General features: G+C 40.7%; 1 long non-coding RNA gene across 1 annotated transcript; it reads left to right on the top strand.

The window, feature by feature from the left end:
* Nucleotides 1–16,624: 16,624 nt before the first annotated feature.
* On the top strand, nucleotides 16,625–17,618 carry LOC124401535. The gene is made up of 2 exons (XR_006928579.1): nucleotides 16,625–16,904; nucleotides 17,004–17,618. It is a non-coding gene; the product is annotated as an uncharacterized LOC124401535 (long non-coding RNA).
* Nucleotides 17,619–24,591: the final 6,973 nt, after the last annotated feature.

Genomic DNA, 24,591 nt, shown 5'->3' with positions numbered 1-24,591 from the left:
AGTGTTTCGAACCAAGACAGTTACTTTTTGGATTGTGCTTTCGTCTGCCCCAACTTGCTTTGTTGCTGTGCCTGACTGTTGGTACGGTTTTGGATATGATTCTGTCTGCCACTTATTATTTCAGTTTGTTGGTGTTTAGACCCTGGACTGTTTAGTGGTTTTTCAACCTGCCTCTGCTGTTGCCAGTGTTTTTAATTTTTCAGACAGCCTGTGTTTTTTTTGCCTGTTTCTTCTTTATTATATTTCAGTCTGTGTCCTGACTTCGGGTCCTAGGGCTCGGCTCTGAAACTCATTCCTGTGATTGATTGCTGAGTTAGTAAGGAGCTATCTATTTGTTTTATCTAATCATTTAATCAGCAAGTACCCTTGTAGCCACTCTGCAGTCATAATTTATAATTATGTGAAATTCAATCACTGTCTATTCACGTGCGGAAACAAAACAGGAGTTCAATAGTGTTCTGTAAATCCAGAAAGCGGGTATATTCCACAAAGCGGATAGAATCTACAAAGCGGGTATATATTTCACAGGGCAGGTGATCTGTAACGCAAGTGCAATCCGTAAAGTGATTATAATCCGTACGATCGAAACAGGGAGCAGGAACCGGAGGGGAATGCTGGCAGTCAGCAGTTCGGTAGATCACTGGAGTAACCATGTAGATCCGACGGCGAGTGAGGTGGAAACAGAAACTTATATATGGGCACGGAAATGAGGAACAGGTGCCAGTAATTAGCGCCAGGAGAGGCTGAGAGAGAGGCTCGGAGGGAGGCGTGGCAGGAGGATCCCTGACACAAACACAACTGCACAATGTTGTTCTAATGATCGAAAACCACACCCACACATCAAATTTATTAAACCTCAGGTGCCATTTGGAAGACCACACATGGTCCTAAAGACAAAGTCAGAGATATTTTTGACTGTTATATTCTTGAGATACAAGTACTACATGCTCATTTGTTCATACTGTACACATTTAAGATATAATATGAAATGTTTATGTTCTATTAAATTGAATATATTTTCTATATACTATAATATATTTATTGCATATAATAAAAAAAAAAGATCTAAACAGTAAACTTTCAATGAAAATAATGATGTACATTTTTTTACGTCAAAAAAAATAAAAAATAATTTGGACTCATTGGTGAGAATGTGACTGACATTACTTATGATGTGAATCTGTATAAATATATTATTTAATTCTTAATTTTTAGCTATAGAATGTTTCCTAAACTGTAAAATATAAAATAAGAATAAGCTTTTTCCCTTAAATGATATGTTTCAATACAATATGTGTTTTATTGATGGATTGATAATAAATATCTAAATTCAGAAATATCAGGTGAAAGAGTGAAAAACATCTATTTATTACATCACATTGATTAATGAAGAGTCTGTTTGGAAAATTTGCCGAGTTATAATTATTTTAAAGCACCTCCTAAACCACGGATAAAACAGGGCGTAAATAAATGGATTATTGGTGGAATTATTGGTGGAAAAAGACCATTGTGCTATACATCAGACTCATGAACCAGTTAAAAGACACTACAATGATCATAGTCCTTGTGGAGATGGTGTTTGTGTAGAGAAAGGGGTGCGAGAGCGCCAAATAGCGATCCACTGAGATCAGAGTGATATTATAGACGGAACAGTTTGTGATGAAACCAGTAATTAAAAAATAGCTGATGCAGAAAACTTGGTCAAAAATCCAGCGGGACTCAATAATCCAGATTAACATTGGAAGCATCTCTAAAGTGCCAAGATTTATATTTTAGTCTGCATCCAGACTTCAACTTCAACAGTCAACTTTCAATGAATATAATAGTATACATTTATGTTAACATCAAATAAAAAAAATGTCACTAATGTCAGTCACATTCTCACCAATGAGTCCAAATAAAACACTCCAGATGGCAGACAAAACAGGGCCGTCCAGAAATGGCCTTGTGTGGGGGGGGTTGGGATGGGTGATGTATGGTCAGTATCATCCAGGTTCCAAGCTCTTCATCTATGTTGGTGGCCATCTTGGTGCTTATTCTTCCAGTTTATTGCAATTTCCAGTCCCACCGGCCATTAATCTGCTCTGTTACCCCCATGTTCCTGACAGTAATCTCACTTTTTTCTGCATGGTTTACTGGTGGCCTACTCTGCCAGTTCCCACTCCCAATTTTCTGCCCAGCCCAACATTCCTCTGCCAGAATTGCGACACAGGACTTTTTGTGTAACTCCTGTCTCGCTGTGGTTACTGGTATATGTTGTGGAACTGTTTTTCATGTTATTTCCTGCATTGCTCTGTACTCTGTGCTTGGAATACTGGACTGAGTTTTAGACTGTGTTTTGCTCTGCCCTCTGTGATTTAGTCTGACAAAGTTTGGAACAAAGACTGTTTTTTTTTGGATTGTGCTTTTGCCTGCCCCATCTTGCTTTGTTGCTGTGCCTGACTTTTGGTACTGTTTTGGATATGATTCTGTCTGCCACTTATTATTTCAGTTTGTTGGTGTTTAGACCCTGGACTGTTTAGTGGTTTTTCAAACTGCCTTTCCTGTTGCTAGTGCTATTATGTTTTCAGACAGTCTGTGTTTCTTTCTGCCCGTTTTCTTCTTTATTATATTTCAGTCTGCGTCCTGGTTTTGGGTCCTAGTGCTCGGCTCTGAAACTCATCCCTATAATTGATTGCTGAGTTAGTAAGGAGCTATCTATTTGTTTTATCTAATCATTTAATCAGCAAGTACCCTTGTAGCCACTCTGCAGTCATAATTTATAATTATGTGAAATTCATACATCATACAAACACAACTGCACAATGTTTTTCTAATGGTCAAAAACCACACCCACACATCAAATTTATCAAACCTCAGGTGCCATTTGGAAGACCACACATGGTCCTAAAGACAAAGTCAAAGATATTTTTGACTGTGAGATTCTTGAGATACAAGTACTATATGCTCATTTGTTCATAATGTGTACAGTATGAACACATCTTAAATGTGTTCATACTGTACACATTTAAGATGTAATATGAAATGTTTACGTTCTATAACCTTGAATATATTTTCTATATATTATAATATTTTTATTGCATATGATTGAAAAAAGAGCTGAACAATAAACTTTCAATGAAAATAATGATGTACATTTTTTTAACATCAAATACAAAAAACATTTGGACTCATTGGTGAGAATGTGACTGACATTACTTATGATGTGAATCTGTATAAATATATTATTTAATTCTTAATCTTTAGCTATAGAATGTTTCTTATACTGTAAAATATAAAATAAGAATAAGCTTTTTGCCTTAAATGATATGTTTTAATACAATATGTGTTTTATTGATGGCTTGATAATAAATATCTAAATTCAGAAATATCAGGTGAAAGAGTGAAAAACATCTGTTTATGACATCACATTGATTAATGCAGAGTCTGTTTGGAATATTTGCAGAGTTATAATTATTTTAAAGCACCTCCTAAACCACGGATAAAACAGGGCGTAAATAAATGGATTAATGGTGGAATTAAGACACAACAAAATATATAATTTATGAACAGTTTCCTCCTGTATTTCAAAAACACCACCTAATAAACTGTAAATGTAACCTGGAAGTAAACACGCCAGAAACACGGCCACTAAAATACCGAGGACTTTGGCTGCTTTTCTCTCAGATTTCATGGAGTGGGAGGTGATTTTCTGTGTTTGAGGTCGTGTGTGATTATTAAGCTCTCTGATAGCAGTGGCGTGTTTTTTAGCGATCAGAAAAACTCCAGTGTACAATATGATTATGACAGAAAAAGGAAATATAAATGATGCAACAAGATCAATTATAAAACAAACCTCATTTAGAAGGGAAATACACTCTCCAGGACACGTTATATAATCATTGAATTGTCCATTAAAGTAAAAGAACATTGTGCTATACATCAGACTCATGCACCAGTTAAAAGACACTACAATGATCATAGTCCTTGTGGAGATGGTGTTTGTGTAGAAAAGGGTGAGAGCCAAATAGCGATCCACAGAGATCAGAGTGATATTATAGACGGAACAGTTCGTGATGAAACCACTAATTAAATAATAGCTGATGCAGAAAACTTGGTCAAAAATCCAGCAGGACTCAATAATCCAGATTAACATTGGAAGCATCACTAAAGTGCCAATGAAGAAATCCGAGACAGCCAGAGAGAGCACAAGCATGTTGGTTGGTGTGTGAAGCTGCTTGAAGTGAAGAACAGCGATGATGACGAGCAGATTTCCACACGCTGTTAGAAGAACCACAGCAGCTGAACACACGTACAGTAAGATATAAACTGCAGGAGATACAGATCTCTCTGGACAGGAGAAATGCTCACAGCGATCCGAGAGATTCAACTCCGTCACGTTCATGAACACAGCAATTTAATTGATGTTGAAATACTTTAAAGAAACACTTTATATTGTTAACCATTAACTGTAAAAGGTCACCAATAAATTACCAAAGAATCAAACAGCTCGGTGCTTTTATAGTATAAAATTGAACACACCCCGTTTTCTGAGTGACAGCACAATACTTATGTCATCTACTTTGAAAAAAAAGAATAAGACACACACCATATCATTGTAAATCTACAAATCTCAAGGTTTGTTCTTCTTAATAACTGTCTAGCATCTGCCAAATTCATATTTTAACTGCATCAAACACAAAACACAGAATCAAGTAACATTTTCTTCCATTTCTATATGAAAGGCATCTCTACAGATGTAGAGTAAAAGAAGATTTAAAGGAAGATTTCATAGAAAAGATTCCTTTGAATTTGTTATTAATTTATTGGCTCTTAGGGCCCAAATGGAAAAATCACAGATATGGCTAAACCAGTGGTCCTACATGGATTTTCTATGGACAGGCCCAAATAAAGTCTTATTCTAATGGTTATATCTTGGGAATAGTGGCACCCAGGTTTCCAATAGTTAAAATGTATGCATATAGTCAAGTCAAGTAAAGTTTATTTGTATAGCGCTTTTCACAACAGACATTGTCTCAAAGCAGCTTTACACAAATCATCAGTGAAGGTGAATGGTGTGTATTTATCCCTGATGAGCAGCCGTGGCGACTGTGGCAAGGAAAAACTCCCTTAGATGTTATGAGGAAGAAACCTTGAGAGGAACCAGACTCAAAAGGGGAACCCATCCTCATTTGGGTGACATCAAGAGTTTGATCATAAATCTTTCAACAGTACAGAACACTGGAGAGTGAGAACTAACATGAGTACTGGAGTATAAGATTATAAGTGATGTTCTTTCTGCAGTCTTATACAGTCTATATGGTTAGTAGCTCCGAGTTTTATGAGCTCAGCATTTGTGATCATCACAGATCCAGCATCAGCTTATCCATGCCAGAGCCTTTAAACACTCCACGAGGTCCAATGTCAAACTCCACACATGTAGCGGGATCCAAATGGCACTGGTACGTCTCTAGATGGTTCGGGATGTTTGCGAGTTCGGCATCTACTTCTTCAAAGTTCCGTAATCATCACGAGGTGGGAGGTAACTGGAGCTGGCCAAACCTCAGGGTGTCTCGGGATGGGGAGAGAAAGAGAAGCAGTGGAGAGGAATTAGCGTAGCTGCTGTTCATGATATTAAGAGCACAAGTTGATAATGTGCATGTGATCAGATGTTCTGGAGCACAAGGTTATGATGTGAGACGTGTATTATGTGTAGGCTTTGCTAAAAAGATATGTTTTTAATCTACACTTAAACTGGGAGAGTGTGTCTGAGCCCTGAACACTGTCAGGAAGACTATTCCAGAGTTTAGGAGCTAAATGTAAAAATGCTCTACCGCCTTCAGTGGACTTTGCTATTCTAGGAACTACTAGAAGTCCAGAGTTTTGAGATCTCAGGGAGCGTGACGGATTGTAGCGTGTTAAAAGACTGGAGAGGTACATGGGAGCCAAACCATTTAGTGCTTTATGAGTGAGAAGTAATAGTTTGTAGTCTATTCGAAACTTAACAGGATGCCAATGTAGGAACGATAAGATTGGGGTTATGTGATCATATTTTCTTGACCTTGAAGAAACTCTGGCTGCTGCATTCTGAACTAACTGAAGCTTGTTTATTAATAATGCAGGACATCCACCTAGTAATGCATTACAATAGTCTATTCTGGAGGTCTTAAACACATGGACGAGCTTCTCTGCATCAGATATAGATAACATTTTTCTTAATTTAGAAATATTTCTAAGGTGAAAGAAGGCTGTTTTTGTGACTTGGTTGATATGATATTTGAAAGACAAGTTGCTGTCTAAAATAATTCCCAGGTCTTTTAGCGTTGAACTAGTAGTTACAGAACATCCGTCTAAATGCAGGTTGAGATGCTGGAGCTTCTGTACACTAGTTTTTGGGCCGATGAGCAAAATCTCCGTCTTATCAGAATTTAGTAGTAGAAAGTTATGGGTCATCCAATCTCTTATTTCCTAAACACACTCAGTTATTCGAGTTAATTGAGCAATATCGCCAGGTTTAGATGAGATATATAGCTGAGTATAATCAGCATAACCATGGAAGCTAATTCCATGCCTTCTAATAATATTTCCTAAGGGACGCATGTATATTGTGAAGAGCAGGGGTCCTAGAACTAAACCTTGGGGCACGCCATATTTTACTTGCATTAGCCTGGATAGCTCTCTATTTAAATCTACGAAATGGTAACGATCGGACAGGTAGGATTTAAACCAGCTTAATGCCGATGTAATTCTGAATTCATTTACATTTTCAATGTTCGGCAAAAAACCTTATTCAGAGCTTATTTGTATATAATTTATGCAACTGAGCAGTTATGGGGCTAAGGGCCTTGCAAAGCAGCCCACAAGTGGCAGCTTGGCATGGCTGGGATTTGAGCTTATGACCTTTGGATCCAAAGTTTAATATCTTAACCACTAAGATACCACATCCCCATGCCTATTTTATTCATGAAACATGCCCATTTGCTACAAATGTGGGGCCACTTTTCACAGCCTGTGGGTTTTGGGCTTCGCTACCAAAGTGAAATGTGGGACAAGTGAGGGCCCCACACTATATCCTTTTTTAGCATGGTGTGGTTCTTCATGTTTTTTGATATCTCGTGGTCAGGCCCTTCCGGGTCGCAAACGCCTTTTCCAGGTTGGTGTTTTTTTTGGCACTCACTCTTTCAGATCATTGCCGTGATTCAGCCCACCAGGTATTCAAGGATACCACTCACATGTGCTTATTGCCAGATGATCTGCTCTGTTACCCCATGTTCCAGACAGTAATCCCACCAATTTACTCGCCGAGGGGGCTGCCTAGCCTCATAGCGCTCCCAAGTCCCACTCACAATGGCGCTCCACTCCTGAGCCCTGCTGTTGACGTTGGTCTTTGCCGAGCTTTGCTGCCATTTTTCCACCCCTGAGCTTCTCTGCTGTCAATCTGCCCCCAAACGTCGCTGCTGTAGCTCTGTTAATGATGTCGTTCTACCCCAGACTTCCACAAAGGGCATCGCTCCGCCCACGCCTCAGATTTCCGCAGAAAACGTTGCACCACCTCTGATCTCCGCTCCTTAATGTCACATTGGCCGGACAATCTGGGTGCCCACTAGGCACCTGCTCTTGCAGGCTTTTTGCAGGAGGCTTGCCTTGTGTTTTATCAGACCTTTACCGACCTGCAAGATGCTCTACCTTGTGGCAGTCTGCCTCAATCCCCTGAGAATCCTTCTCTGCCACCCAACCTTGTCGTGCCCTATCTCAATAGAGTCGAAGCCTGTCCAGTATCTTCCCCTTACAGACTTTCCTCCACCAACCCAGGTCAGGATGTGAGGCCCTACCTCTACTGTCTGTCACCTCATACCCTCCAGATGGCAGACAAAACAGGGCCGTCCAGAAATGGCCTTGTGTGGGGGGGTTGAGATGGGTGATGTATGGTCAGGATCATCCAGGTTGCAAGCCCTTCGTCTATTTCGGTGGCCATCTTGTGCTTACTGTTCCAGTTTATTGCAATTTCCCGTGCTTTCGGCCATTTAAGAATGCCGCAGGCACACGCTCACTGCTGGATAATCTGCTCTCTGTTACCCCCATGTTCCTGACAGTAATCTTACCTGTTTCCTGCCTGGTTTACTGGTGGCCTACTCTGCCAGTTGACACTCACAATTTTCTGCCCAGCCCCACATTCCTCTGCCAGAATTGCTACCCAGGACTTTTTTTGTAACTCCTGCCTCGCTGTGGTTACTGGTATATGTTGTGGAACTGTTTTTCAAACTCTGTGTATGTTATTTCCTGCATTGCTCTGTACTTTGTGCTTGGATTACTGGACTGAGTTTCAGACAGTGTTTCGAACCAGGACTGTTTTTTTTTTTATTGTGCTTTTGTCTGCCCCAACTTGCTTTGTTGCTGTGCCTGACTGTTGGTACTGTTTTGGATATGATTTTGTCTGCCACTTATTATTTCAGTTTGTTGGTGTTTAGACACTGGACTGTTTCTTGGTTTTTCAACCTGCCTTTCCTGTTGCCGGTGCTTTTCAGTTTTTAGACTGTCTGTGTTTTTTTCTGCCTGTTTTATTTTATTATATTTCAGTCTGCGTCTTCATTTTCGTTGAGACTGACGAAGATGGACAGGATTCGAAATAAGTTTCTTAGAGGGACAGCCCATGTAGGATGTTTTGGTGACAAGGTGAGGGAGGCGAGATTGAGATGGTTTGGACCGTGTGCAGAGAAGGGACATGAGTTATATTGGTAGAAGAATTCTGAGGAAGGAGCCACCAGGAAGGAGGAAATGAGGAAGGCCAAGGAGGAGGTTCATGGATGTGGTGAGGGAAGACATGCAGGTAGTTGGTGTGAAAGAGGCAGATGTAGAGGACAGGGTGGTATGGAGACGGATGATCCGCTGTGGCGACCCCTAATGGCAGCAGCTGAAAGAAGAAGAAGTAGGAGAAGAAGAAGAAGAAGTCTGTGTCCTGACTTCGGGTCTTAGTACTCGGCTTTTATGTTTTCATACAATCTGTGTTTTTTTTTCTGCCCGTTTTCTTCTTTATTATATTTCAGTCTGCTTCCTGGTTTTGGGTCCTAGTGCTCGGCTCTGACACTCATCCCTATAATTGATTGATGGTTAGTAAGGAGCTATCTATTTGTTTTATCGAATCATTTAATCAGAAAGTACCCTTGTAGCCTCTCTGCAGTCATAATTTATAATTATGTGAAATTTATTTATCATACAAACACAACTGCACAATGTTTTTCTAATGGTCAAAAACCAAACCCACACATCAAATTTATTAAACCTCAGGTGCCATTTGGAAGAACACACATGGTCCTAAAGACAAAGTCAAAGATATTTTTGACGGTGAGATTCTTGAGATACAAGTACTACATGCTCATTTGTTCATACTGTACACATTTAAGATAAAATATGAAATGTTTACGTTCTATTAACTTGAATATATTTTCTATATATTATAATATTTTTTTGCATATGATTAAAAAGAAAGATTTTAACATTAAACTTTCAATAAATTTAATGGTGTACATTTTTTTTTAAATCAAATAATAAAAAAACATTTGGACTCATTGGTAAGAATGTGACTGACATTACTGATGATGTGAATCTGTATAAATATATTATTTAAATCTCAATCTTTAGCTATAGAATGTTTCTTATACTGTAAAATATAAAATAAGAATAAGTTTTTTCCCTTAAATGATATGTTTCAATACAATATGTGTTTTATTGATGGCTTGATAATAAATATCTAAATTTAGAAATATCAGGTGAAAGAGTGAAAAACATCTGTTTATGACATCACATTGATTAATGCAGAGTCTGTTTGGAATATTTGCAGAGTTATAATTATTTTAAAGCACCTCCTAAACCACGGATAAAACAGGGCGTAAATAAATGGATTAATGGTGGAATTAAGACACAACACAATAAATAAATTATTACCAGTTTCCACCTGTAGTTCAATAACACCGTCTAATAAACTGTAAATGTAACATGGAAGTAAACACGCCAGAAACACGGCCACTAAAATGCAGAGGACTTTGGCTGCTTTTCTCTCAGATTTCATGGAGTGGGAGGTGATTTTCTGTGTTTGAGGTCGTGTGTGATTATTAAGCTCTCTGATAGCAGTGGCGTGTTTCTTAGCGATCAGAAAAACCAGACTGTACAATATGATTATGACAGAAACTGGAAATATAAATGTTGTAACAAAATCAATTATAAAACAAACCTCATTTATAAAGGAAATACACTCTCCAGGACACGTTATATAATAATTGAATTGTCCATTAAAGTAAAAGAACATTGTGCAATACATCAGACTCATGCACCAGTTAAAAGACACTACAATGATCATAGTCCTTGTGGAGATGGTGTTTGTGTAGAGAAAGGGGTGCGAGAGCGCCAAATAGCGATCCACTGAGATCAGAGCGATATTGTAGACGGAACAGTTCGTGATGAAACCACTAATTAAAAAATAGCTGATGCAGAAAACTTGGTCAAAAATCCAGCAGGACTCAATAATCCAGTTTAACATTGGAAGCATCACTAAAGGAGGATGAAGAAATCTGACACGGCCAGTGAGAGCACGAGGATGTTAGATGGTGTGTAAAGCTGCTTGAAGTGAAGAACAGAGATGATAATGAGCAGATTTACACACCATGTTAGAAGAACCACAGCAGCTGAACACACGTACAGTAAGATATAAACTGCAGGAGATACAGATCTCTCTGGACAGGAGAAATGCTCACAGTGATCCGAGAGATTCAACTCCATCATGTTCATGAACACAGCAATTTAATTGATGTTGAAATACTTTAAAGAAACACTTTATATTGTTAACCATTAACTGTAAAAGGTCACCAATAAATTACCAAAGAATCAAACAGCTCGGTGCTTTTATAGTATAAAATTGAACACACCCCTTGTTGTGAGTGACAAAATAATACTTATGTCATCTACTTTGAAAAAAAAAGAATAAGACACACACCATATCATTGTAAATCTACAAATCTCAAGGTTTGTTCTTCTTAATAACTGTCTACCATCTGTCAAATTCACTTTTTAACTGCATCAAACACAAAACACAGAATCAAGAAAAATTTTCTTCCATTTCTATATGAAAGTCATCTCTACAGATGTAGAGTAAAAGAAGATTTAAAGGAAGATTTAATAGAAGATTCCTTTGAACTTGTTATTGATTTATTGGCCCACAGAAAACTCTCTTGCGGCCCAAAAGGGAAAAATCACAGATATGGCTAAACCAGTGGTCCTGCATGGATTTTCTATGGACAAGCAAAATAAAGTTTTGTTGTAATGCTTATATCTTGGGTATAGTGGCACCCAGGTTTTCAATACTTAAAATATATACATTTACATTTTCAATGTTTGGCAAACAACCTTATCCAGAGCTTATTGGTATATAATGTATGCACCTGAACAGGTATGGGGCTAAGGGCCTTGCTCAGCAGTCCACAAGTGGCAGCTTGGTGTGGCTGGGATTTGAGCTCATGACCTTTGGATCTAAAGTTTAATATCTTAACCACTAAGATACCACATCCCCATGCCTATTTTATTCATGAATCTTCCCAGCAAACATGCCCCTTTGCTACAAATGTGGGGCCACTTCTCATAGACTGTGGGCTGTGGGGCCACTTCTCATAGACTGTGGGCTGTGGGGCCACTTCTCATAGACTGTGGGCTGTGGGCTTCGCTACCAAAGTGAAATCTGGGACAAGTGAGGGCCTCACACTATATCCTTTTTATCATGGTATGGTCCATTTATGGCTTTTGATATCTCGTTGTCAGGCCCTTCCAGGTCGCAAGCGACTTTTCCAGGTTGGCGGTTTTCTTGGAACTCACTCTTTCAGATAATTGCCTCCGTATCTGCGGAACAGCATGGGAATGGTTTGCATCCTACCTGGAAGGTCGCTCATACCAGGTAACATAGAGGGGATCCACTGTGCAGACTCACCACTGGTGTCCCACAAGGCTCGGTACTTCATACCCTCCTTTTCTCCCTCTATACCCACTCCATTGGTAAAGTCATATCCTCAAATGGGTTTTCTTATCACTGCTATGCAGATGACACTCACCTAATCTTTTCTTTCCCTCCATCAGATACCACAGCTTCCACTCGGATATCATCATGCTTGACAGACATATCTTCATGGATAAGTGCTCACCAACTAAAACTCAACCCCAGGAAAACAGAACTGCTGGTCATCCCAGGTGATTCATCTCCAGGTCAAGATCTCCAAATAACACTTCATGACTCTCTGCTCTCCCCTTCAGCCACTGCTCGTAACTTTGGGCTAACTATGGACAATCAACTGTCCTTCTTCCTACATGTCGCTAATGTTGCTCATTCATGCTTGTTCAGTCTCTTGTCATTTCAATCAGCCCAAGTTCTCCCACACCACCCACTGCTGCTCCTTCACTGGCTTCCAGTAGCTGCACATATCAGATTCAAAACACTGATGCTTGCCTACAAGGCCAAAAATGGACCAGCACCGTCTTACCTCAAGTCAAGTCAAGTCAAGAGGCTTTTATTGTAATTTCTACTATACACAGTGGTACACAGTACACAGTAAAAACGAGACAAAGTTTCTCCAGAACCCTGGTGCTACACTAAACAACAACAAACAAAACAACATAGAGCTACAACACAAGTTACATAAAGTGCATCGAGTGCAACCTAGTGCAAACAGTGCAGACAGACAGTGCAGACAGACGACACAAGACAAGACACAAAACCCAATATAGCGCCGACCAGTAAACCTACTGTATACTTGATTATACGGTACTGTACAAGAAGACTGTAAAAACTATACAAAATAAAAACTATATCCCAGAAGTGAGTATAAACAGTACAATGTAGTGCAAAAATACAGCAGCAGTCGAAGGTGCAAAAAAACAGCATGTAAACAGTATAATACAATGATAATGATAAATATGCAAAAAACAGCAGTTAAGAGTATGGTACAGTTGAGAATAATAAATAAATGAATGGTGGTGGAATGGATTGAGATGAGTGATGAGTGTGTGTTAAGTGTTAAGTCCAGGAAAAATTTTACAGTTCGTTACATACATTTGAGTGTGTGTGTGTGTGTGAGAGTTCCGTTCATTTCTGTGTGTTAAGTAGCCTGATGGCTTGTGGAAAGAAACTGTTGCATAGTCTTATTGTGGCGGCCCGAATGCTTCGGAACCGTTTTCCTGATGGTAGGAGTGTAAAAAGTGTGTGTGAGGGGTGTGTGTGATTGTCCACAATGCTGTGTGTTTTGCGGATGCAGCGTGTAGTGTAAATGTCCATGATAGAGGGGAGAGAGATTCCGATGATCTTCTCAGCTGTCCTCACTATCCTCTGTAGGGACTTGCGGTCCGAGACGGTGCAGTTCCCAAACCAGGCAGTGATGCAGCTGCTCAGGATGCTCTCAATGGTCCCTCTGCAGAACATGGACAGGATGGGGGGAGGGAGGTGGGTTTTCCTCAGCCTTCTCAGAAAGTAGAGACGTTGCTGGGCTTTCTTGGTGATTGAGCTGGTGTTGAGTGACCAGGTGAGGTTGTCTGCCAGATGAACACCAAGGAATTTGGTGCTCTTGACGATCTCCACTGAGGATCCATCAACTATCAGTGGAGATTGGTCGCTCTGTGCTCTTCTGAAGTCCACAACCATCTCTTTCGTTTTGTCCACGTTCAGAGACAGGTTGTTTGCTCCACACCAGGCAGTTAACCCGTTGCACCTCCTCTCTGTATGCTGACTCGTCGTTCTTGCTGATTAGACCCACCACGGTCGTGTCATCAGCGAACTTGAAGATGTGGTTCGAGCTGTGCATTGCTACACAGTCGTGAGTCAGCAGAGTGAACAGCAGTGGGCTGAGCACACAGCCGTGTGGGGCCCCAGTGCTTGCATGGGGTCCAAGGAGGGTGGAAGCTGTATCTTAATGTGCCTCATGACGAGCCTCTCGAAGCACTTCATCACGATGGGTGTGAGCGCGACGGGACGATAGTCATTGAGGCAGGAGACAGAAGACTTCTTCTGCACGGGAACAATGGTCGTTGTCTTGAGGCACGTGGGAACAACGTTGCTGCGTAGAAAAATGTTGAAGATGTCAGTGAAGACATCTGCTAGCTGTTCTGCACATTCCCTGAGCACTCTGCCAGGAATGTTGTCTGGTCCAGCAGACTTCCGTGGGTTAACTCTGCATAGAGTTTTCCTCACTTCAGCTGTGGTTAGACAGAGCACCTGGTCAGTGGGAGGAGGGATGGTCTTCCTCGCCACCACGTTGTTCTGCACCTCGAACCGTGCGTAGAAGTCGTTCAGCACATCTGGGAGGGAGGGGTCACGGTCACAAGCAGGTGATGTGGTCTTGTAATTCGTGATCGCCTGGATGCCCTGCCACATGCGCTGGGTGTCTCCACTGTCCTGGAAGTGGTTGTGGATTTTTTTGCGTGTGCGCGCTTCGCCTCTCTGATGGCACGAGACAGTTTGGCCCTTGCTGTTTTTAAGGCCGTCTTGTCCCCTGATCTGAAGGCAGAGTCTCTTTGTTTCAGCAGCGCACGCACATTTGCAGTCATCCACGGTTTCCGGTTGGAGCGTGTAGTGATGGTCTTGGGGATAGTCACATCATCAACGCACTTGCTGATGTAGCTGGTCACTGATGAAGTGTACTCCCCTAAGTTGATGGAATCGCCGTAGGTTGCAGCCTCTCTAAACATGTCCCAGTCAGTGCACTCAAAACAGTCCTGAAGAGCAGAAGTGGCTCCTTCTGGCCAGGTTTTCACCCTTTCAGCAGTAGCATGAAACAAGCACAGAGTTCTTACACCATTCCTTTTTGATATAAACACACACGCCACCACCGCAAGTCTTACCGCACAGAGCTGCGTTTCTGTCGGCTTGAAACACGGTTAGCCCGGCTTCCGGAACTCTGTCGCTGAGCCACGTCTCCGTGAAAACAAAGACGCAACAGTCTCTAAACTCTCGCTGTGTGGTTCGCTGGAGTCGGATGTAGTCCAGTTTATTATCCAGGGAGCAGACGTTGGAAAGAAAAATGGACAGGATAGCCGGCTGGCTAGGGTTAGCATTTAGCCTAGCACGGACACCCGCCCGCTTGCCGCGCTTCCGCTTCCTCGAACAGCGCTGGCGTCTCCTCTCCCGGCCACCGGCATCAGGTAACACCGAGGTCTGGGGGCCTGGTCTTTGTGGCCGAGGTCGCAGCAAGCCGAGGTCGCAAAGGTTGTTAATAAGATCATCATGCAGATTGTTGGTTGCATGATGCCTGTACCGTAGCAGTGTCTGGTGGTCGTACACATGAACACAGCTGACTCTGGTGTCCATGTATTGTGGAGGGTCGTGCTAAATATGGTGAAAGCACCATTTTTGTATCCGGAGAGGCCGCTGCGAGCTACTGCCGCACCGCCATCTTGGATGGAGGTCAAGACCTCATCACATCTCGCACTGCACCACGCTGTCTGAGATCCTTCAGGACTGCTTGACTGGTACCACCTTCTCTCAGAATGAGAGGTAAGTACACTTCAAGGCTCCTTTCTGTTCTGGCACCGAGCTGGTGGAATAAACTTCCCCTAGATGTCCGTACAGCAGACTCCCTGACTATCTTTAAGCGACGACTGAAGACCTACCTCCTCCTGAAATATTTAAATTAGCACTTTCCAAGTTTGTAGAATTCAAGGGTTATATTTATATTAAGTTTGTAATCTAGTGTACCAGTGTAGATTTATTCATTACTAGAGACTCAAAGCACTTTTGTACGTCGCTCTGGATAAGGGTGTCTGCTAAATGCCGCAAATGTAAATGTAAATGTAAATTGCCATGATTCTGCCCACCTGGTATTCAAGGATGCCGCTTGCATGTGCTTATAGCCAGATGATCTGCTCTGTTACTCTGTTATGTGTTCCAGACAGTAATCCCACCAGTTTACTCGCCGAGGAGGCTGCCCAGCCTCATAGCTGTCCCACGTCCCACTCACAGGCTGTTTGCAGGAGGCTTGCCTTGTGTTTCATCAGACCTTTCCCGACCTGCAAGATGCTCTCCCCTGTGGCTGTCTGCGTCAAGCCCCTCAGAGTCCTCCTCTGCCACCCGACCTTCTTCGTACCCTATCTTAAGGGAGTCCAAGCCTGTCCAGTATCTGTCCCTTACAGACCAAGGTCAGGATGTGAGGCCCTACCTCTTCTGTCTGTCACCTCATATACTCCAGATGGCAGGCAAAACAGGGCCGTTTTAGAAATGGCCTTGTGTGGGGGTTAGGGATGGGTGATGTATGGTCAGGATCATCCAGGTTGCAAGCCCTTCGTCTATGTCGGTGGTCAAATTGGTGCTTGCAATTACCTGGAAGAGTAAGCACCAAGATGGCCACCGACATAGACAAAGGGTTTGCAACCTGGATGATCCTGACCATACATCACCCATCCCAACCCCACACACAATCAATTATATTATTATTCATGCGCTCACTGCTGAAAAATCTGCTCTGTTACCCCCATGTTCCTGACAGTAATCTCACCTGTTTCCTGTGTAGTTAAGTCCTTTATGGGGCCTTTTATTTTAAAATGTACTTTTGTTTTAAAAGCATAAAGAAAAGCGTAGCCCCTTTAAGAGGTAGGCCCCAGTGAGTGCATTGCCCCTTTTAAGAGGAAGTGTCCCGATTAGCGTGAGCGAATGAACAAACGCTTCGGATTCCGTACTCTTATAAAGTGTCTGAGCAGCTGTGAGGAATGGTTGCTGCTTGATTGTCTGTTTGTTTCATCGTCAGATTTCTTCTCTAATCAGGCTGCGTTTATCCTTCATGTGCAAGTGTTGTGCATTTAGTAAGAGGGTGATCAGATCTGCTCTTTGGCGGCTGGACTGTGGATGTGCTGTTTGTTTGCCATTTGAGTGTGGTATTGTTGTGCAGGCCTGGTTAAACGGAGGGGTTCGTAGGGTTTCTTTTAATAAATAATGCTAAACGTGTGTTTTTTTTTTAGTTATGATGTGATTATGCAGTTCTAATGTTTTATTTTGTTTTTTTTAGGAACTGCATTTGGTCACTGCTGTCCTTCTTTACCCTTTATTTCTGGGTTTTGTGATTTAATGTTTGTTTGGTTTTCTTTATTTAAGGCACCCATCATGTTGTATGGATGCCGTGTTTAGCTGATTGTTAAAAAGACTATAGGGGCATTGTTTGCAGATATTTTATGGTATGATAACCAACTGATTTTGTGCATCTGTTCCTTTCCAGTGGATCATCTGGGAGCACTGGTTGGATTGTGGGTGTTGGTCCTTTGATGGTGGAATCTGTGCTACGGTTTACACTGCATGCTGTGTGAATCTTATGAATTTACGGTGTGTGGCACTTTGCGTGCGTGTGTGTGGGTGTGCGCGTGCGTGTGTGTGTTTTCCTTTACAGGCACCATTTTGGGTGAACCTTTTTGGGGTTAAAGTGGGCCTGCACCCGTGGCCTGTCAGTCTTCCTTTGTATCCACTGGAATGTGTGGTGTTAATTGGTAATTGTAACAGTTGGTATCCTTTTAATATGATTCATGTTGTAGTTTTAAATAAAATAAGGTATTAATAATAAGGGTTTATATTTTAACTGATTCTGGAAGTGTTGAGGAGGTTAATAAAAATCCAACACTAAAATAAGAAATTTGTCTCTGTTCCTTTTTATTTGGTACACACTGAACCTGTTTAATTTAAATTAGTATTTCCCATGGGTAGATCCCAGGGTGGCGTAGTCGGGTAACCAGTACATATTGGGGTCCTTTGGGCCCCTCACGCTACACCTGCATGGTTTACTGGTGGCCTACTCTGCCAGTTCCCAATCACAATTTTCTGCCCAGCCCAACATTCCTCCGCCAGAATTGCGACCCAGGACTTTTTTTGTAACTCCTGCCTCGCTGTGGTTACTGGTATATGTTGTGGAACTGTTTTTCAAACTCTCCGTATGTTATTTCCTGCATTGCTCTGTACTCTGTACTTGGATTACTGGACTGAGTTTCAGACTGTGTTTTGCTCTGCCCTCTGTGATTCGGTCTGACAGTGTTTGGAACCAAGATTGTTTTTTTTTTTTTGGATTGTGCTTTTTGCCTATCCTTCTTTGTTGCTATGCCTGTCTTTTAGTACGGTTTTGAATATGATTCTGTCTGCCACTTATTATTTCAGTTTGTTGGTGTTTAGACACTGGCCTGTTTAGTGGTTTTTCAACCTGACCTTCCTTTTGCCGGTGATTTTAAGTTTTCAGACAGACTGTGGTTTTTTTTCTGCCTGTTTTTATTTTATTATATTTCAGTCTGCGTCCTGGTTTTGGGTCCTAGTGCTCGGCTCTGAAACTTATCCCTATAATTGATTGATGGTTAGTAAGGAGCTATCTATTTGTTTTATCTAATCATTTAATCAGCAAGTACCCTTGAAGCCACTCTGCAGTCATAATTTATAATTATGTGAAATTCATTCATCATACAAACACAACTGCACAATGTTTTTCTAATGGTCAAAAACCACACCCACACATCAAATTTATTAAACCTCAGGTGCAATTTGGAAGAACACACATGGTCCTAAAGACAAAGTCAAAGATATTTTTGACGGTGAGATTCTTGAGATACAAGTACTATATGCTCATTTGTTCATACTGTACACATTTAAGATAAAATATGAAATGTTTACGTTCTATTAACTTGAATATATTTTCTATATATTATAATATATTTATTGCATATGATTAAAAAGATAGATTTAAACAGTAAACTTTCAATAAATTTAATGGTGTAATTTTTTTTTTTAAATCAAAAAAAAAAAAATTTGGACTCATTGGTGAGAATGTGACTGACATTACTGATGATGTGAATCTGTATAAATATATTATTTAAATCTCAATCTTCAGCTATAGAATGTTTCTTATACTGTAAAATATAAAATAAGAATAAGCTTTTTACCTTAAATATGTTTTAATACAATATGTGTTTTATTGATGGCTTGACAATAAATATCTAAATTCAGAAATATCAGGTGAAAGAGTGAAAAACATCTGTTTATGACATCACATTGATTAATGCAGAGTCTGTTTGGAATATTTGCAGAGTTATAATTATTTTAAAGCACCTCCTAAACCACGGATAAAACAGAGCATAAATAAATGGATTAATGGTGGAATTAAGACACAACAAAATAAATAAATTATTACCAGTTTCCACCTGTAGTTCAATAACACCGTCTAATAAACTGTAAATGTAACATGGAAGCAAACACGCCAGAAACACGGCCACTAAAATACCGAGGACTTTGGCTGCTTTTCTCTCAGATTTCATGGAGGTGATTTTCTGTGTTTGAGGTCGTGTGTGATTATTAAGCTCTCTGATAGCAGTGGCGTGTTTCTTAGCGATCAGAAAAACCCGACTGTACAATATGATTATGACAGAAAGTGGAAATATAAATGATGCAACAAGATCAATTATAAAACAAACCTCATTTAGAAGGGAAATACACTCTCCAGGACACGTTATATAATAATTGAATTGTCCATTAAAGTAAAAGAACATTGTACTATACATCAGACTCATGCACCAATTAAAAGACACTACAATGATCATAGTCCTTGTGGAGATGGTGTTTGTGTAGAGAAAGGGGTGCGAGAGCGCCAAATAGCGATCCACAGAGATCAGAGTGATATTATAGACGGAACAGTTCGTGATGAAACCAGTAATTAAATAATAGCTGATGCAGAAAACTTGGTCAAAAATCCAGCAGGACTCAATAATCCAGATTAACATTGGAAGCATCACTAAAGTGCCAATGAAGAAATCCGAGACAGCCAGAGAGAGAACGAGGATGTTAGATGGTGTGTAAAGCTGCTTGAAGTGAAGAACAGCGATAATGACGAGCAGATTTCCACACGCTGTTAGAAGAACCACAGCAGCTGAACACACGTACAGTAAGATATAAACTGCAGGAGATACAGATCTCTCTGGACAGGAGAAATGCTCACAGCGATCCGAGAGATTCAACTCCGTCACGTTCATGAACACAGCAATTTAATTAATGTTGAAATACTTTAAAGAAACACTTTATATTGTTAACCATTAACTGTAAAAGGTCACCAATAAATGACCAAAGAATCAAACAGCTCGGTGCTTTTATAGTATTAAATTGAACACACCCCTTATTTTGAGTGACAAAATAATACTTATGTCATCTACTTTGAATAAAAGAATGACACACACCATATCGTTGTAAATCTACAAATCTCAAGGTTTGTTCTTCTTAATAACTGTCTACCATCTGTCAAATTCATATTTTAACTGCATCAAACACAAAACACAGAATCACGTAACATTTTCTTCCATTTCTATATGAAAGTCATCTCTACAGATGTAGAGTAAAAGAAGATTTAATAGAAAAGATTAATTTAAACTTGATATTAATTTATTGGCCCACAGAAAACTCTCTTAGGCTCCAAAGGGAAAATTCACAGATATGGCTAAACCAGAGGTCCTGCATGGATAAATGTAAGCATTTACATTTTCAGTTTTTGTCAAGCATCCTTATCCAGAGCTTATTTGTATATAATTTATGCACCTGAGCAGGTATGGGGCTAAGGGCCTTGCTCAGAAGCCCACAAGTGGCAGCTTGGCGTGGCTGGGATTTGAGCTTATGACCTTTGGATCCAAAGTTTAATATCTTAACCACTAAGGTACCACATCCCCATGCCTATTTCATTCATGAAACATGCTCCTTTGATACAAATGCGGGGCCACTTCTCACAGACTGTGGGTTGTGGGCTTTGTTACCAAAGTGAAATGTGGGACAAGTGAGCCCCCCACACTATGTCCTTTTTAGCATGGTATTGTTCTTTATGTCTTTTGATATCTCGTGGTCAGGCCCTTCCAGGTCGCAAGCGCCTTTTCCAGGTTGGCGGATGTATATGTACTATGAATATACAGATGTGTATATATATATATATATATATATATATATATATATATATATATATATATATATATATATATATATATATATATATATATATGCACTATGAATATAATATACAGATTAATATACAGTAAATGTACTATGAACAATACTATACAGATGAGTAAATATGTACTATAAACATGATTTACAGATGCCTTTTACTATAAACAGAGATTTACAGAGGATGTAAACGGTGAACATAATATCTTGCTATTACTATAAACAGAAAACGGGTGTATATATACAATAGTAATTAGGTAATGGGAAGCAGCAATACAAAGAGAGCAGTGTTTTGTGTAAACAGTCCATTAGTGCAATAACAGGTGTGAAGTGAGAAATGAGCAAGTGTCCAAGTGAGCATAAGTTTTTTGTGGACAGTCCATTAGCAAAATAACAAAGTGTGAGGTGTGGGGGAAATGTGGTAGTGTATCAGTGAGTGGCAGAGTTCACTAAAGAGACAGCTCTAGGAAAAAAGCTGTTCTTTAGTCAGCTGGTCCTGGTCCGGAGGCACCTGAAATGCCTGCTGGAGGGCAGAAGAGAAAACAGTCTATGAGAGGAGTCCTTAAGTATGCTGCGAGCTTGATGCAGACAGCGTTTCTTTTGGGTGTCCACCATGGCTGGGAGTGGAGTCCCTGTGATGCGCTGGGCAGTTTTCACCACCCGCTGCAGTGCCTTGCGATCTGCAACAGAGCAGCTCCCATACCAGACTGTGACACAGCTGGTCAGGATTCTTTCTACTGCGCAGCAGTAGAAGATCACCAGGATATCCGAGGAAAGCTGATTTTTCTTTAGTGTCCTCAGTAAAAGAGGCGCTGGTGAGCCTTCTTGACCAGGCTGGAGGTGTTGATAGTCCAGAACAGGTCCGCCGAGACGTGGATCCCCAGGAACTTGAAACTGGAGACGCGCTCAACAGCCATCCCATTGATGTGGGTGGTGTCGTGTGTGCCTCTTGACTCTTTTCTGAAGTCCACAATGAGCTCCTTTGTCTTGGAGGTGTTAAGGAGCAGGTTATTGTTGTTGCACCACGTGGCTAGGTGCTGGATCTCCTTCCTGTAGGCAGTCTCATCATTGTTGGTGATGAGACCGATCACGGTAGTGTCATCTGCAAACTTGATGATGGAGTTAGATCCATTCACAGGCCTGCAGTCGGAGGTAAATAGGGAGTAGAGGAAGGGGCTCAGCACACAGCCCCGTGGTACCCCAGTGTTGAGTGTGCCAATGGCGCTCCACTCCCGAGCTCTGCTGTTGATGTTGCTCTTATATAGCAACATCAACCACCCTATATAAATTATAAATCCTACTAAATTACTGAAGGAAGTGTTATATACAACTGGTGAACCTCTTCTAAATATTATTAACTCCTCACTATCTTTAGGTCACGTCCCTAAATCCCTCAAGTTAGCAGTTATTAAGCCCCTCATTAAAAAACCTAATCTGGATCCAAACACGTTATCAAATTACAGACCAATTTCAAATCTCCCATTTATGTGTAAGATTTTAGAAAAGATTGTCGCTGCACAGTTATGTTCCCACCTGCAAGAAAACAATATCTTTGAAGAATTTCAGTCAGGTTTTAGGCCCCATCATAGTACAGAAACTGCTCTAGTTAAAATAACTAATGACCTGTTTTTAGCTTCAGACCAAGGCTTCATTTCACTGTTGGTTTTACTAGATCTTAGTGCTGCATTCGACACTATAGACCATGATCTCCTCCTAGATCGCTTACAAAATTACATCGGCATTCAGGGACAGGCATTAAGCTGGTTTAAATCCTACCTGTCCGATCGTTACCATTTCGTAGATTTATATGGAGAGCTATCCAGGCTAATGCAAGTAAATTATGGCGTGCCGCAAGGTTCAGTTCTAGGACCCCTGCTCTTCACAATATACATGCTTCCGTTAGGAAATATTATTAGAAGGCATGGAATTAGCTTCCATTGTTATGCTGATGATACTCAGCTATATATTTCATCTAAACCAGGCGATACAGCTCAATTAACCCGGATAACTGAGTGTGTTAAGGAACTAAGAGATTGGATGACCCATAACTTTCTACTTTTAAATTCTGATAAGACTGAGATTTTGCTCATCGGCCCAAAAACTAGTATACAGACGCTCCAGCATCTCAACCTGTACTGTAACCACTAGTTCAACGGTAAAAGACCTGGGTGTTATTTTAGACAGCGACTTGTCTTTCAAATATCATATCAACCAAGTTACAAAAACAGCCTTCTTTCACCTTAGAAATATTTCTAAGCTAAGAAATATGTTGCCCATATCCGATGCAGAGAAGCTCGTCCATGCGTTCATGACCTCCAGAATAGACTACTGTAATGCATTACTAGGTGGATGTCCTGCATCATTAATAAACAAGCTTCAGTTAGTCCAGAATGCAGCAGCCAGAGTTCTTACAAGGTCAAAAAAATATGATCACATAACCCCGATCTTATCGTCCCTACATTGGCTTCCTGTTAAGTTTCGAATAGACTACAAACTATTACTCCTCACTTATAAAGCACTAAATGTTTTGGCTCCCATATATCTATCCAGTCTTTTAACACGCTACAATCCGTCACACTCCCTGAGATCTCAAAACTCTGGACTTCTAGTAGTTCCTAGAAAAGCAAAGTCCACTAAAGGTGGTAGAGCATTTTCACATTTAGCTCCTAAACTCTGGAATAGTCTTCCTGACGGTGTTCGGGGCTCAGACACACTCTCCCAGTTTAAGTGTAGATTAAAAACATATTTTTTTAGCAAAGCCTACACATAACATACGTCTCACATCATAACCTTGTGCTCCAGAACATCTGATCACATGCACATTATCAACTTGTGCTGTTAATATCATGAACAGCAGCTACGCTAATTCCTCTCCACTGCTTCTCTTTCTCTCCCCATCCCGAGACACCCTGAGGTTTGGCCAGCTCCAGTCACCTCCCACCTCATGATGATTACGGACCTTTGAAGAAGTAGATGCCGAACTCACAAACATCCCGAACCATCTAGAGACGTACCAGTGCCATTTGGATCCCGCTACATGTGTGGAGTTTTGACATTGGACCTCCTGGAGTGTTTAAATGCTCTGGCATGGAGAAGCTGATGCTGGATCTGTGGTGATCACAAATGCTGAGCTCATAAAATTTGGAGCTACTAACCATATAGACTGTATAAGACTGCAGAAAGAACATCACTTATAATCTTATACTTCAGTAATCATGTTAGTTCTCACTGTCCAGTGTTCTGTATTGTTGAAAGATTTATGATCAAACTCTTGATGTCACCCAAATGAGGATGGGTTCCCTTTTTGAGTCTGGTTCCTCTCAAGGTTTCTTCCTCATAACAGCTAAGGGAGTTTTTCCTTGCCACAGTCGCCACGGCTGCTCATCAGAGACAAATTCACACCATTCACCATCACTGTTGATTTGTGTAAAGCTGCTTTGAGACAATGTCTGTTGTGAAAAGCGCTATACAAATAAACTTGACTTGACTTGACTTGACCTATATAAGAACTGCACCAACATATGCAGATTTTAAGTCTCTTCTTAAAACTTATCTTTTTACTGTTGCGTATGATCATAGGTAAGCTCACTGGTATAACTTTAGTGTATTATCTGTTGCTGTGTCCTATGTTGACTTTTGTATTTTGTTTT

This window comes from Silurus meridionalis, chromosome 18 (assembly GCF_014805685.1).
Source record: "Silurus meridionalis isolate SWU-2019-XX chromosome 18, ASM1480568v1, whole genome shotgun sequence".
Classification (NCBI taxonomy): Eukaryota; Metazoa; Chordata; class Actinopteri; order Siluriformes; family Siluridae; genus Silurus; species Silurus meridionalis.
The sequence above is the reverse complement of the archived record's forward strand: the minus strand, read 5'-3'. Positions and strand labels throughout refer to the sequence as shown.